General features: G+C 40.0%; 1 protein-coding gene across 2 annotated transcripts in view; it reads left to right on the top strand.

Moving 5' to 3' along the window:
• Positions 1-10,815: 10,815 nt before the first annotated feature.
• TMLHE (trimethyllysine hydroxylase, epsilon) overlaps positions 10,816-14,640 on the top strand; it is a 47,292-nt gene continuing 43,467 nt past the window's right edge. For both annotated transcript variants that reach the window (XM_081563687.1, XM_081563686.1), the window contains exon 1: positions 10,816-10,916. The gene's annotated coding sequence lies outside the window, so the exon portion shown is untranslated. The remainder of the gene's footprint in view (positions 10,917-14,640) is intronic.

Below are 14,640 nucleotides of genomic sequence, written 5' to 3'. Positions count from 1 at the left end.
GAGATTGCACCCAAGTACTGCATTTCAGACTCTTTTGTTGACTATGAGGGCTATTCCATTGCTTCTAAGAGATTCTTGCCCACAGTAGTAGATATAATGGTCATCTGAGTTAAATTCACCCATTCCAGTCCATTTTAGTTCACTGATTCCTAAAATGTCGATGTTCATTCTTGCCCTCTCCTGTTTGACCACTTCCAATTTACCTTGATTCATGGACCTAACATTCCAGGTTCCTATGCAATATTGCTCTTTACAGCATCGGACCCTACCTCCATCACCAGTCAGATCCACAATTGGGCATTGTTTTCGCTTTGGCTCCGTCTCTTCGTTCTTTCTGGAGTTATCTCTCTGCTCATCTCCAGTAGCATATTGGACACTGACCAACCTGGGGAGTTCATCTTTCAGTGTCATATATTTTTGCCTTTTCATACTGTTCATGGGGTTCTCAAGGGAAGAATACTGAACAGGTTTGCCATTCCCTTCTCCAATGGACCACGTTTTGTCAGAACTCTCCATTATGACCTGCCCATCTTAGGTGGCTCTACATGGCATCACTCGTAGTTTGATTTAGTTAGACAAAGCTGTGGTCCATGTGATCAGTTTGACTAGTTTTCTGTGACTGTGGTTTTCATTCAATCTGCCATCTGATGGATAAGGATAAGTGGTTTATGGAAGTTTCCTCAAGATGTTTTAAGCAAAGATCGTGGACTAGCAATTGGTACAGCTTACCTCAGGGAACTCTTGTTTGAGGATGATCAGTACATCTGGCCCCCATGAGCATGCTCAGTCACTCAGTAGTGTCCAACTCTTTGCAACACCATGGACTGTAGCCCACCAGGCTTCTCTGTCCATGGGATTTCTCAGGCAAGAATACTGGAGTGGGTTGCCATTTCCTCCTCCAGGGGATCTTCCTGACCAAGGGATCGAACCTGTGTCTCCTGGATTGGCATGCAGAATCTTTACCACTGAGCTGCCTGGGAAGCCTAAGGACTTTAAAGGGCCAGTATAGTAGTATGGAAAGAACATTGAAAAAGAAAGACTCTAGATCTGAGTCTTCGTGACCTTGACCAAGTCTTTTTGCCAAACTGCTCCTAATTTGTAAAATAGAAAAAATCATACCCCCTCTGCCTAATTCATAGGTTGTTTTGAGGTCAGACAAGATATATCTTATAAAATAAATTTTTAAACTGTGAAACAAAATACAAATAAAAGGAATTTTCTACCATAACCTCTTCATTTCACAGATAATTCTGAAGCCAACAGATATTATGCTACTTCCTCAAAAATACATTGCTAGTTAGAAACAGAGCAAAACAAGAACTAATTCTCCTGACTACTAGTCAAGTGCTTTCTACACTATTCTATTTTACCTTCTTCACTAATTTAGTATTTGTGAGAACTCAATTGACTGAGCATGCTAGTATGTGATATCCAATTCATTTAGAATGATAATCTACATATTTGCATTCACACTGTGATTCAATTTACCGAGGAATGTCTAGATATTGTCATTGTAGATTTAAGTATTTTATGTGGAGTTTAATTTGAAAACTTTTTCTAATGTTAAATACATCTAGCCATTAGTTGTAACAGTACTGTGGTCTGTGCTGTGATTAGCAAATAATGTATCAGCATAGGGATTATAAATACACTTATGATTCATCTTTCTGGTGAGTGTGGGTTTAAAGTCAGTTTCTTAAGATACAGGTAAAAATATGGGAGAATAATTTGACTTACATAAATTGCATATCTTAAATAGTTCAATGTTTAGAATGTGGGGAGTGGGAGGTCCATGGAAAAATCTTAAAAGCTTTTGTGGACGATCACTGAGGAATATAATAGTATAAGTATTTAAAATGGATAGCATTATGTGAAGGAATAGAAATATAAAAACAGAGAAAGGATGAGAAAAGAGGACAAAAGCGAATTAGCTCAAAGGTAACTCCATAATGCAATGGACAAGAACTTGGGCAGACTTCAGGAGATGGTGAGGGACAGAGAGGTCTGGAGTGCTGCAGTCCATGGGGTCACAAAGAGTTGGACACGACTGGGCCACTGAACAACAACAACTGTATAAAAGCCACTGATGATTATTTCAGAGACACATTAGAAATTATTCAGTAGGTACTTAAAGCCCCAAAAGAATCACTTTATTATTTGTTTGATCTAGATTGTTTATCTCCAAAAGCAAATCACTGGAATGGAGCCAGTATTGCATTAGGGTTCCTAATAGCTCACTGTCTATGATGCCCTACTTTTTGTATTTGAAAGACACTTAAAGAACAAATTCTTCATAAGTATGCCTGGACTCCTGGACCTTTATAACATGGACAATCCTAAATCATGGAGCATGGAAGAGGGTAAAAATAGAATACCCTAGAGCTAGTTGATAACATTGGCCTAAGCAAAAGACAAAGAAGAGGATCAGCCATAAAACAAAGAAGACACAGAGACAATATGGGGCCCAAAGAGAGGTAGTTACTCTGGAAGCCTCAGGATAGTGTTGAGTATCTTGGTTTAAAGAAGAGACTGAAGGGGACTTCCCTGATGGCACAATGGATAAGAACCCACCTGCCAAGGCAGAGGACATGGGTTCAATGCCCAGTCCAGGAAGATTCCACATGCCGAATAGCAATGAATCTTGTACACCACAACTACTGTGCCCATATGCTGCAACTACTGAAGCCCCTATGCCTTCGAGTACCTTCGAGCCTGTACTCCATAACTAGAGAGTAATCCCCACTCACCAAACTAGAGCAAGCCCACCCACAGTACCAAAGACCCAGAAGAGCCAAACATAAATAAATAAACAAAAATCAACTGAGAGTAGAATTTTTCTTAAAAAGAGGTTGAAAACAGAAGAGAGATGTTAATATAAGAATTATTACAGGAGCTTAAAACTTTTTATCAAGATACAACATTCATGAACTACATGTACTACTACTACATGATTCTCCAGGTAAGAATACTGGAGTGGGTTGCCATTTTCTTCTCCAGGGGATCTTTCTGATCCAGGGATCAAACCCATGTGTCCTGCTTGGCGGGAAGATTCTTCACCAGTGAATCACCTGGGAAGCCCATTATAGATTAGATTTGCCTTTTCTAAAAATTGATATACATGGAATAAAACAGTATGTACTCTTTTGTGTCTGGCTCCTTTTCTCAGTAAACTATTTTTCATATACATGCATATGTGTCAGTAGCTTGTGTGCTGTGCTCGGTTGCTTCAATTGTCTCTGACTCTTTGCGACCCCATGGCAGAAAGCAAAGAGGAACTAAAGAGTCTCTTGATGAAAGTGAAAGAGGAGAGTGAAAAAGCTGGCTTAAAACTCAACATTCAAAAAAATGAAGATCATAGCATCTGGCCCCATCACTTCATGGCAAATAGATGGGGAAACAATGGAAACCATGACAGACTTTATTTTCTTGGGCTCCAAAATCACTGCAGATGGTGACTGCAGCCGTGAAATTAAAAGATGTTTGCTCCTTGGAAGAAAAGCTATGACCAACCTAGACAGTATATTAAAAAGCAGAGACATTACTTTGCCAACAAAGGTCCCTCTAGTCAAAGCTATGGTTTTTCCAGTAGTCATGTATGGGTGTGAGAGTTGAACTATAAAGAAAGCTGAGCGCCGAAGAATTGATGCTTTTGAACTGTGGTGTTGGAGAAGACTCTTGAGGATGGTTGGATGGCATCACCAACTCGATGGACATGAGTTTGAGCAAGCTCTGGGAGATGGTAATAGAAAGAGAAGCTGGGTGTGCTACAGTCCTGGGGTCGCAAAGAGTCAGACACGACTGAACGACTGAACTGAACTTACACTTCCTTTCAACTTATTAGAATTGGAGGCCCAGAGAAAGGACAGAGGCCAGGGGAAGAAGTAAGTGAAGGACCGATGAGGTTTACGACACAGCAAATGGCAAGGGGATTTTTTTTTATTTGAGGAGGCAACGTTAGCTTTTGAAGCCCAGGACCTGAAACTAGAATGGTACATGAATGTCGCAGCAGGTGTTTAGAATGCAATCCACTGCTACTGTGTCATCTATGGCGAGAAATAAAGAGTAACTACCTCGACATCACTGGACTGTTTCTTCAAGAAGGTGGAAAGAATTGAGTCCAGCAAGGAGCCCGAGCCTGTGCCATTAATGCAGGCATGAGTGAAACTGCAGCTCGCCCTCTGTCTCCTACTGCTCTTGACCTTTCAGTTCTAGTATCTCCCACCTTGTCACCCTTCTCTAGTCAGTAACCCTTCTTGCCTGTTCACTGGATGCCAAGTCCTGGATGCCAGCTGTTGTACTGCACTACTGCACTTTTTAAGGTACTGGGCTGTAGATTAAAAATGTCTCCTTTTTTTGTGCTTGGTTATAGTTTATGTATTATTTGTGTGAGAAGTATTAAAAACCTATTACAGTACAGTACTATATAGCTGATTGTGTTCATTGCATACCTAGGTTAACTCTGTTGGACTTACAAACAAATTGGACTTATGAACATGCTCTCAGAACAGAACTCATTCATATGTAGGAGACTTACTGTAATATATAATGTATATATACAATTTCATGTATATATAATGGTTTAATATTGTACACACCTTTTAAAAGTTACTTTTTTCACTTAATTTTATGTTTTCAAGATGTATCTATATTGTCAGAAATAGATCTAGTTCATTCACTTTAACTATATATATATATGTGTGTTTGTGTGTGTGTGTATATATAGATACATATACATGCTTCTTCTTAGGATTTAACTCAGAAATTAAATTCTTAAATGTCTGTGAATGGTGTGAGGTATTGATCTACATTTATCTGTCTCCGAGAGCCAATTATCCTAATTCTGTTTACTAAAGAGTCAATCATTTCACCCACTGACTTATTGTTCTCTCTGTGTCATATAATAAGATGACATTTATACATAGTTCTGTTTATAAGTTCATTATTTTCTCCATCAGTTATTTGTCTATTCATGTGTGCCTTAATACTATATTATTTCATTATTATAGATTTGCAGTAAATTTTGCTTTCTACTAGTATAAGTTCTTTATACTTATTCTTCAAAAGTTTCATGACTATTTTTATCTATTTTCTCTTCTACATGAATTATAATATGAATTTTAGTATCAGCATGCCAAGTTCTGTAAGAATAAAATTCTACTGATATCTTGACTGTATTTTCATTTAATGTGTAGAATAATTTGAAAAAAGTAACTAGGTTTATGACAATGAATCTTCCCTCATGAACATATTATAACTTATATTCACCTAGGTCTTTTAAATTTTTTTAAAGTTTTATAATTCTCTTCCTAAAAACATTACATCTTTTATAGGATTTATTTTAATATACCTTGTAATTTTTGTTCCTATTATAAATAGTAACTTTGGGAGGAGGGTCTCAATTTTGGCATATGAATACATGTGTGTATGTGAGTGTGTATTATGCACATAAAATATTTCACTTTACTTTTTGATATATCTTTTGCTATTTAGAAAGGTTTCATTTTTATTCTAATGATATCTTTATTCCGATGGTTTTCAAACTTTACCATATATCAGAATTCCTGGAGAGCTGTTACAACACAGGTTGCTGAGTTCCAACACCAGAGTTCTTATTCAACAGGTCTGTGGTAGGATGGGAGAATTTGCATTTCTAACAACTTTCTAAGAGATAAGGACCTAGAAGTCCAGTACCACACTTGAAGAATCATTATTTCATACTAATAATTTCATATAATATTTTTTTCTTGATTATATTTAATTTTAACTTTTTACTTTGGAATAATTTACATTTATAGGTGAGTTTCTTTTAGGAAACTAAACAGTATGAGGGTCTTGGGTACGTCTTTCACTCAGATTTACTAATTGTTAACATTTCACAAACACTTGCTTTATTACTTTCTCCCTCTCTCCCTCTCTCTCTATGTAAATATTTATACATATTTCTGTACATACTTATATTTACAAAGATGTATTTGTGTGTATATATTCAATCTTTGGTATTATTATTACTTTCTAAACCATCTGAGAGTAAGTCACTGACCTCATACCTCTTTTCCCCTTAAATACTTCAATGTGTATTACTTAAGAACATTCTCCCATCAACAGATGAATGGCTAAAGAAGATGTGCATGTATTTCATATAGACAATGAAATACTACTTAGCCATAAAAAGGAATGAAATAATGTATTATTTGTGTGAAAAATATTATAAACCTATGATAGTACAGTACTATATAGCCAACTCTGCTAGTTGAGTACCTAGGCAAACTCTTTAGGACTTAAAACAAATTGCCAGACTCATCCAGAAAAAAGGGAGATGGTTCAAATCAATCTAATTAGAAGTTAAAAAGGAGAAGTTACAACTGATACTGCAGAAATACAAAGGATTACACGAGACTATCGCAAGCAACTATATGCCAGTAAAACGGACAACCTGGAAGAAATGGACACATTTGTACAAAGGTACAATCTCCCAAGACTGAACCAGGAAGAAATACAAAGTATGAACAGACCAACCACAAGTAATGAAATTTAAAAACTGTGAATAAAAATCTTCCAACAAACAAAAGTTCAGGACCATACGGCTTCACGGGTGAATTCTATCAGACATTTAGAGAAGACTTCTGAAACTCTTCCGAAAATTTGTAGAGGTAGCAACACTCCCAAGCTCATTCTGTGAGGCTACCATCACCCTGATGATCCAACCAGTGGTGAAGCCGTAGGATGAAAATTTAGGGAGGTGTCAGTAACCATATTTCCTGTTGCACGGACTTGAGAAACAAAAGGAACTTTGGCAGAAAGGGCAGAGAGGTAGAGAAAGGGAGAGGAAAAGAGAGGGGGAGAGAGAGAGTGTGTGTGTACAAATAAATGTATGAGGAAGAATAAAGAATGATAGAGAATCTTAATAACATTTGAACCCTTGGTTTTGATCATTCTTGAGGCCTAACTGTACCTTGCCCTTTCCAAGTTCTGAATGTTCCACTCCTACATTTGTGTGAGACAGCACATTATCTTTTCATAAACTTCTCTCTTGCATTTAAGTTAGTTGCAGGTAGGTTTTTGTGCCTTTAAACTACTAAAATGCCTTTTCAATGCAAAACTTACTGTACAGGCTACTAAGTTTGTGCTGAACCGTATTCCTGATGAGAGTCAGAAATGTCCACATCTTGTTCATACTCTCATACACAAAATTAATACAATTTTCAGCTTTTACCCAATTTTTATCCATCAGCAGATGAGGGAAATTTTATATGGCCTAAACAATTTCTTCTGAAAACTTTTAGGATTCATGTGTTTCTGTATATAGACTAGAATTAGTGTTATAGACCAAAGCCTCAACCAAATTCAACATTGCACTGTGCAGACAATATTTATTTTCTGGCTAAAGTCACTTTTAGTTACTTTTATTATGAATCTCCATTTTCTTTCTTTTCTAACCTTTCAAAGGTAAGAAATTTCAAAGGTTTGAAATCAATTAGACATTGATTTCAAAGAATCAAAGTGGTTGATTCTTTCAGAGATCATTTTGATGAACAAAAATTCAAAATTGCTATACACACTTTAAATCACTTTCCAATGACTCTCAAGGTTATGGACAGCATTAGAAGGCATGAAGGCTTCACTAAAATGCTGATAAAACCAAGATGTAGATGTTGACTAAAGATGATGGCTCCCATACATCATCCCTATACAACAGACAAGAATACTAGAATGGGTTGCCATTTACTCCTCCAGGGAATCTTCCTGATCCAGGGATCGAACCCACATCTCCTGCGTCTCCTGCATTGCAGGTGGATTCTTTACCACTGCACCACATGGGAAGCTCAACTGTCAAATTAGGGCCTACAGGCCTAATTCTTCCTCCTGTCTATTTTCATAAATAAATTTTAATTGGAATATATCCACACTCATCATCTAAATATTACCTATGACTGCTTCTGGTCAATGAATGTGGATTTGAATAGTGGCAGACAGAGACTGCGTGTGCCCCACAAAGCCTAAAATATTTACCATCTGACCCTTTGTAAAAAATTGCCAACACTTGGCCTCAAATATTAGCAGTACAAGTGGAGATAAATAGATGAGCAGATTATATTTTTGGAGTCATAGAAGGAACGAGCCTGGTGAATTCCAGCAACATAAGGGAAGGTAGGCCAGGGTGGTTAAAACAAAAAATGACCCAGATATTACTGTTGGTTTTTCCTTTTCTTATTTTGTAGCAATTTACAACTATTGCTTACTAATCAGACATTAACTCACTCATTCTGCAAATGTTCTTTCAGTTCCCACACTGTTCTAGACACTATGTTAGCTGCTTCACATAAATGCACACATATCATAACAAGGGAAACCAACAATTAAGCAATTATAACAGAATCATAACTAATTAACCAACACTATGCTCAGTCATGTCCGACTCTTTGCAACCCCATGGACTGCAGCACACCAGGCTTCCCTGTCCTTCACTATCTCCCAGAGCTTGCTCAAACTCATGTCCATTGAGTCGGTGATGCCGTCCAGCCATCTCATCCTCTGTCATCCCCTTCTCCTCCTGCCTTCTATCCTTCCCAGCATCAGGGTCTTTTCCAGTGAGTTGGCCCTTTGCATCAGGTGGCCAAAGTATCAGAGTGTCAACTTCATCATCAGTCCTTGCAATGACTATTCAGGACTGATCTCCTTTAGGATGGACTGGTTGGATCTCCTTGCAGTCCAAGGGACTCTCAACAGTCTTCTCCAACACCAAAGTTCAAAAGCATGAATTCTTCCGTGCTCAGCTTTCTTTATGGTCCAACTCTCACATCCATACATGACTACTGGAAAAACCATAGCTTTGACTAGAGGGATCTTTGTTGGCAAAGTAATGTCTCTGCTTTTTAATATGCTGTCTAGGTTGCTCATAGCTTTTCTTCCAAGGAGCAAGCATCTTTTAATTTCATGGCTGCAGTCACCATTTGCAGTGATTTTGGAGCCCAAGAAAATAAAGTCTCTTACTGTTTCCAAGGAGCCTGATTACCTAGGTTTCATTGTCAGCCCTGACACTTAACTACTGTGTGATCCTCGTAAAACTGCTTAACTTCTCTGAGCCCCAGTGTCCTTATCCTTAAAGCAAGGATATCCTTATCCTTAAAGAAAGGATAATAATATTATCTATCTTAAATGTTATAAACATTTAGCTCAGCCTTTGGCCTATAGTGTCAAATTTAATAAATATTGGTTACTATTATTAAGGCAAATGGCTTCTTTTTCCTCAGCTTTTAAACAGGCTTTATCTATCAACCTCCGGCCTCTTTCTGGGTATTTTCTACCTGTTGATTTTGACTTCCCCTTATCGATCTTGTCACTCTAGTTGCTATCGTCATGCTCTTTCCTATTACAGGACCTTTGGTCATACTGTTCCTTCCACCTGGAATGTTCCTTTTCCTGTTTGCCTGGCTAATTCCTATTTGCTCTTTAAACTCCATAGGGCATGAACTCTCTCCAGTTTTTGTTTACCATCTTACACTCAGTGGTTAATACTGCACCTGGAGTTTGGTTGACACTCATTAATGTTTGCTCCATGAGTAAACACCAGTCTGAGTCTATTATCTCACCTGATTCAGTGATTCTTCTGTACATTAATTCACATCCTAGCTATAGCCTTTTTTCTTTCTACTCACTGGTTGTAGATAATGTTCACCAAATATTCAGAATATTTGTTAGGTCCTGGGCTAGGGAGTCCAAAAATAAATTTGAAAAATATGAATTTCCAGCTTTCAAGAAGCTACCTGCTCATAGGGGGACACAGGCATGCAAACAGAGAAACTAGAATCCAGAATCATAACTGGTATACTTGAGGTCTGTGCGTGAGACCGTTGGTCACATTGGACCTATGAAAAACGAGAATATACACTTATCTAGGAAAGAAAAGGAAGGATTCATAGAGGAGGTAGTATCTCAATTGAGACAAAAATAATGAGTAGCAATTTTCAAAACAGACAATTAGGGATAAAACATTTGGCAGAGACAATTCCGGGGTAAAAGTATGAAGGGTTTTTTTTTCCCCTTTGTTGGACTTCTACAAACCTTTTCCTTTTTTATTACCGTTTTGAGTAACAACTTTCATGTCCAATAATTATGAGATTGCTCAGTCTCCCATTTTCACTGTCTGTACTTGACATTTGTTATTTGTTGCTCTCAGTTTTTCCCTTTGCCCTGAATTTCCATCACACATACTATTTCAGTGAGCTTATTTTGTCCTTCTTTGTCATATGTATACTGTTCTTTCGTGTTTACGTGTGTAGGATGTGTGTTCCTAATGACTCATTCCATTCTAGCGCTCACTGTACCTGGACCTTGGATTCAAAGTCCTCAACTAAAATGGGGGAAGCCTGGCGTGCTGCAATCCACGGGGTCGCAAAGGGTCGGACACGACCGAGCGCCTGAACAACCACAACGAGTTGGTGGGAGGCCAGCAGTGAGTGCTGTGTTCACGGAAGCTCAAGAGAGCAGCGGAGTCTATTGAAAGGTAAATTTGGTGAACCTCAGTAAAACTACCGTAAATAGGAGCATCCGAGGCGGAGTCCTGAAAAGGCAAGCAAGGCGACCTGGGTCTTACACGCATCGTTTTATGGGTCCATCTATTTTGCTGTCTGCGCCTGACCGTTCCCAATCTGCTAGGAATCAATCTCAGCACCCGTCTCCATCCTGCTGATTCCAAGGACACAAGCGCGCGGGGCGACCCGTCGGGTGCCCGGCGCGAGGTCCCGCCCAACGGCCGGAAGGAGCGGGGCGGGGCCGCGGGGTGGGGGAGGGGGGAGCGCGGGGCCGCCGGTTTCCGGGCCAAAAGCAAAAGGGCGGGCGCAGGGCTGCCTTCCGAGGCTCTCCTCGCTTGCGATTCGTCCACTTGGCTGAATCGGGAGTCGCGACCTCTGGCACAGGTGGGTCCCGCCCCATGGAGCGGGGAAGGGGTGTTCTGGGTGGGTTCGATGAGTGGCGTGCCTCCGGCGCTGGCTTGCAGGCCCGGGGAAGTGAGAGAGTGGCCGCCCCCACCCTGGCTGCTTGGGCCCCGGGGCGGTGGTACTTACCTTCACCCTGGCACAGGAGAAGGCCACTTGTGCCTTGCCGCAGGGCTTCCGTCACACGGTGGGTGGCACTTGCGCGACCCGGATCAGCGCGGGGTCTGCTGGACCCAGTGCTTGGGAACAGCTTGCAGAGCTGCAGCAGCCTCGCTTTGGGACTGCTGCCCAGAGGACATAGTCTCAAACTCGAGCAGACTTCCCCGCCCTGGGTCTGTCCTTGACTGTGGCCAGCTTTCAGCGAGTCCCTCCCCTCTCCATGCTTCGCCTGGCTGGGCAGTGCAGTGGAAGCTGGAACTCGGTTGTCTGCAGGACGTTGCAGCACCGACTCTCTTTCTTGCTAATGTTTTCTGCCCAGATGGTACCCTTTCTCGGCCCCTCCGGAGCAGGAAACCTAGCAAGAGGCAGGGCAGGACATTGGGGAAGTTAGGCCAGGAGATCTCTCTCTGTTATGAAAACAATTCTGCAAAGCCCAAGGAGGCTTACTTACTTTACTGCCTGCCTGGAAAACTGGAAACATTAATTCAATGCCTTGGTTGAATGTTAACTCTAAAGAATGCCCTTCTGAATGCTTTACCATTAAAGAGTTTAACCAAATGATAAATCATTGTCCAAAACCTTATGGGTTGAATGAGCATTGTACACTCTCTGGCAAAAGTCTAATCATAAAGATTTGGGCGACTTAACTGTGTACTCAAACGCTGAAAAGCAGACCTGAGCTCTCATATGGAGGAATACTTTCATATGCCATTCCCATAGAGTTGTCTTTTAGGATTGCCTCTTGGCTTGGTATCTTCAGGAAACACTGTATTAAAAATTACACTTGATTTTGCATTAACTATAAAGGCAAAGAATTAGAAACACTATGGAGGGACATTATGCTCTCACTCTAATTCCTCCTCATTAGGGAAGTGGTGACAATGATAATGGCAACCATATATTATGCAAAACACTGTAATCTTCACAACCACAAGAGGTAAATGTGTTTATCTGTCATCATCCTTAAAGATGTTATACTTTATCTCATAAACAGTATGAGGAAGGGAGAATGTTCAATGGGTGGCTTGAGTCTGGGGGCGTCTTTTGCATGTCCCACCTCATTCTCTGTTTCTGGGAATGGTGGACTGGGAGGGATCACTTCCTGGTTTTAGTATCTGTATGAGGAACCACAAGCAGCTCTGTATCTCTGCTTGTCAACCCTGGAAACAGCAGTAAGATATCCAAACTGATCACTCACTCTCTGCAGTGTTTCTGGCAGCTGTGTTTTCTGCCTGCCAGGATGAGGTGGGGTGGGGCAGACACAGGCCCTGGATGAATACACCCCTTCTGATGGGAAGAGTCTCTTTCTGCTTGGAGCCAAAGTGATCACGGATCCACCACTTGGGCACCAGTGCGACCCTCTCTCTACAGCACCACGTGTCCCCCGTGCTCATACGGGCTGCACATGCATCTGCTGTTGCCCACATGGAAAGAATTTGCAGGACAGTTGACAGGCTTTGGGCAAAACCCAGTCTCTGCCACACCTGCAGGGTTTAAACAAGGAGTGGCCGCCAGTATGAATGCGAGTGTCCTTTAGGATGGGGGACCTGATGATTTCCCAAGTGATCAATAGGGTGAGAGGGAGATTCTGCTAGACAGCTGCTGAGCCGACCTCGTGGGTGAGCATAGGACTGGCTGTTTGGCAGGACCCGGTGGAGGCTTTGGCCATATTTTCACTCTGTTCATTCACACTGTCACTCCGAAGACAATCAATGAATACTTCCTCTGTGCCAGGATGCTGATCCACTCCCCGAGATGAGCAGCACAGGAGGACAGTAAGTTTGAGAGGACGACAGGAATTCAAGTTGAAGCGTGCTAAGTCTGAGGCATCCTCACTCTTCCTCGTTTCTAATATCTGATCAGTGCAGAATCTTGCCACTTCTGCGCCTTGACTATTTTTTTGTAAACCCACCCACTTCTCTTTCCTCCCGTTACTCAGAATTTCAACCCAGCAACACTCTTTCTTTTTCTTTTAATTACAAAACTGTGTTTTAAAGGACCCAAGCCCTTGCTTGACCCTCAGTCTTCATGGGAAAATCTCCACTCCTGCCACAACCACAGCAACAACATCAACAACAGCTCAATGAGGCGTGTATGACACCTAATGAATAATCAAACACACGAACTTTCTGTTTTTCTCTACTTCCCAAAGTGTTTTTAAAATTTTGTATTGAGATATAATTTACACACCATAAATTTGACTCCTTTTACGTGTACCTTCAAGGACTTTTAGTAAATTTATCGAGTGGTACAACCATCACTGCATCCAGCATTAGCTATTTCTATAACCTCAATAGCATCTCTCTCTTGCCCATGTGCACTTAGCCCCCATTACCACTGCAACCCCCTTAACAATCACTAACCCACATCATTTTACATTGTTTATATTCACATGCACCACCAGCATCATATAAAAGTTCTAATTTCTCTACATCCTCACCAATATTTTGTTATTTTTCCTCTTACAAAATTTATAGCTGCCCTTGTGGATGTAAAGTAATATCTCATTTTACATTTGATGTGCATTCCCCTAATGTAATGATATTGAACATCCTTTCATCTGTCTTGTTGATTTGTAAATGTTCTTTGAAGAAATGTCTATTTAACATTTTGCCCATTTTTTCAATTATTTCCCTTCCTATTATGGAGATGTAAGATTTTTTTTTTTATATATTTAGGATACAAGTGCTTTATCAGGTATATCATTTGAAAATTTTTTTTTTTCCGATCTGTGACTTGTCTTTTCATTGTTTAAATATGTTTTAGTCTTTTCATTTTTTAATGGTGCCTTTTGAAAAGCAAAGGTTTTGAATTTGGGATCTGCTCAAATTATCGTTTTTCTTTTGCAAATTGTGCTTTTGGGTGTTGTATCTAATAACGCTTTGCTTAATCTAAGGTCATGAAGATTTTCACCTATATGTTCTTCTGAAAGTTTTATAGTTTAATCTTACATTTATTTCTCATCCATTTTGACTTCTTTTGTGTGTGTGGTGTGAGGTAAGCGGTCTAAAGCCACCTATTTTTTTAAGCTGAAGTATGACCTACAATACCATATTACTTCCAGGTGTGCAATGTAGTGATTTGATATTTCTATATATTACGAAATTATCACCATGATAAGTCTAGTTACCACCTATCACCATACAAAGACATTATAATGTTATTGGCTATATTCCCTATGTATACATTATGCCCACACAGCTAATTTATTTTGTATCCAGAAGTTTGTACCTCTTAAGGTCCCTTATCTGTTTCTCTCATCCCCAATTCCTTCCCTCTTCTCTGGCAACGACCAGTTTGTTCTTTGTATCTATGAGCCTGTTTCTGTTGTGTTTATTCATTTCTGTTGTTTCTTGGATCTGACACATACCTGAAATCATATGGTATTTCTCTTTCTCTGTTTGACTTCTCTCACTCAGCACACTACTCTCTAGGCCCATCAGTGTTATTGAAGATGTCAAGATTTCATTCTTTCTGGCTGAGTAATATGCCATTGTATATACATACCACATCTTCCTTATCCATTCCTCTGTCAATGAACACTTAA

This window comes from Giraffa tippelskirchi, chromosome X (assembly GCF_054371585.1).
Source record: "Giraffa tippelskirchi isolate mGirTip1 chromosome X, T2T-mGirTip1v1.2.pri, whole genome shotgun sequence".
Taxonomy (NCBI): domain Eukaryota; kingdom Metazoa; phylum Chordata; class Mammalia; order Artiodactyla; family Giraffidae; genus Giraffa; species Giraffa tippelskirchi.
Note: the sequence above shows the minus strand (reverse complement) of the source record. Positions and strands in the feature narration are given on the sequence as shown.